This window comes from Otolemur garnettii, unplaced genomic scaffold (genome assembly GCF_000181295.1).
Source record: "Otolemur garnettii isolate 467f Iridium unplaced genomic scaffold, OtoGar3 scaffold00047, whole genome shotgun sequence".
In the NCBI taxonomy this organism is placed as follows: Eukaryota; Metazoa; Chordata; class Mammalia; order Primates; family Galagidae; genus Otolemur; species Otolemur garnettii.
The window spans coordinates 9,410,350-9,412,150 of record NW_003852442.1 but is presented as its reverse complement, the minus strand read 5'-3'; the positions used below and the strand labels follow the sequence as shown (position 1 = coordinate 9,412,150).

Below are 1,801 nucleotides of genomic sequence, written 5' to 3'. Positions count from 1 at the left end.
AAAAAAAAAAAAAAAAAAAAAGTTTGGACTGGGCGCGGTGGCTCACACCTATAATCCTAGCACTTTGGGAGGCTCAGGCTGATGGACTGCCTGAGCTCACAGGTTCAAGACCAGCCTGACCTTGTCTCTAAAAATAGCTGGGCATTGTGGCAGGCACCTGTAGTCCCAGCTACTCAGGAGGCTGAGGCAAGAGAATCCCTTGAATCCAAGAGTAAGGCTGCTGTGAGCTATGATGCCACAGTACTCTACCAAGGGCAACATATTGAAACTCTGTCTCAAGAAAAAAAAAAAAAGGCTGGGCGCCCGTAGCACAGTGATTACAGCACCAGCCACATACACTGAGGGTGGCAGTTCGAACTCAGCCCGGGCTAAACAACAATGACAACTGCAACAAAAAAATAGCCGGGCATTGTGGTAGGGACCTGTAGTCCGAGCTACTTGAGAAGCTGAGGCAAGAGAATTGCTTGAGCCAAGAGTTTGAGGGTACTGTGAACTGTGATGCCACAGCACTCTACCAAGGGCAATATAGTGAGACTCTGTCTCAACAACAAAATAAACCAAAACAAAAAGAAGTTTGTCATCTGAATCATAGTAGAGGCCACAGTTGTCAGGGACATTTCTGGAGTTGAGTGTCTCCGATGCCTAAGTGCTTCCTGAGCTGTGTGTGACACTGCATTACTGTGTGAGCTGTGCCACTAACAGCAAGGTTGTCAGTAACAGTTCTCGGGAAGCCCGGGAGGATCCCCATCCCAGTGTAGACCTATAGGTACTGCTGTCCCACGACCTTCACCAAAGCCAATGTAAGGACTTCAGTCCTAGAGCACTAAAGGAAAACTAACTTTAGAAAAAAATAAAATGGAAATTATACTTTTTTTTTTTTTTTTTTTTTTAGAGACAGAGTCTCACTTTGTCACCCTCAGTAAAGTGCTGTAGCATCACAGCTCACAGCAACCTCTAACTCCTGGGCTTAGGCAATTGTCCTGCCTCAGCCTCCCAAGTAGCTGGGACCATAGGCACCAGCCACAACACCCAGCTATTTTCTGTGGCAGTTCGGCCAGGGCGGGGTTTGAACCCGTCACCCTTGGTCCTTGGTATATGGGGCCAGCACCCTACTCACTGAGGCACAGGCACAGCCCTACTTTTTTTTTTTTTTTCAGTTTTTGGCTGGCGCCAGGTTTGAACCTGCCACCTCTAGTATATGGGGCCAGTGCCCTACTCCTTTGAGCCAAAGGTGCTGCCTGAAATTATACTTTTTTTTTTTTTAAAAAGAAGGAAGCATTAGATTCTACAGCAGAATTACATATGCTCTCTTCCCAAGTACAGAATACACTAGAGAGAAGATTTTCTCTTGAGATTTGAAGTATTTCATATCTTGTATCTGTTCTTTACCCAGTAACCAGTGATTCTTTTAAAATGGAAGTCAGCTCACATCATTTTTCTACCCAAAAACCTTCCAATCACTCCTGATATCAAAGAACAAGTTAACATAGGTATAGTGGTCTGTAAGGTCCTGCCTGATCTGGCTCCCCATTCCATCTCAGCTCTTATCTCCTACCACTCTCTCCCTTACACCTCCAGTGCGCGGGCTCCAGCGCTGCTCTGAGAACATGTTGGCCACGCTCTTGTGTAAGGGCTTCTGCGCCGGCTATACTACACCTGGGACAATTGTCAGTTGTCCTCAGATAACAACATGATAACTCTTCTCCTTCAAGTCTTTCATCATCTACTTGACGAGAGATCATACTATTTGCTTTTAAAAGTGTAACCTACGGCTTGGCGCCTGTGGCTCAAGCGGCTAGGG

General features: G+C 46.1%; 1 protein-coding gene across 1 annotated transcript in view; it reads right to left on the bottom strand.

The window, feature by feature from the left end:
- Positions 1-1,801, bottom strand: part of DDX19B (DEAD-box helicase 19B) — a 31,118-nt gene that overhangs the window by 10,994 nt on the left and 18,323 nt on the right. The gene's annotated exons all lie outside the window — the stretch shown is intronic.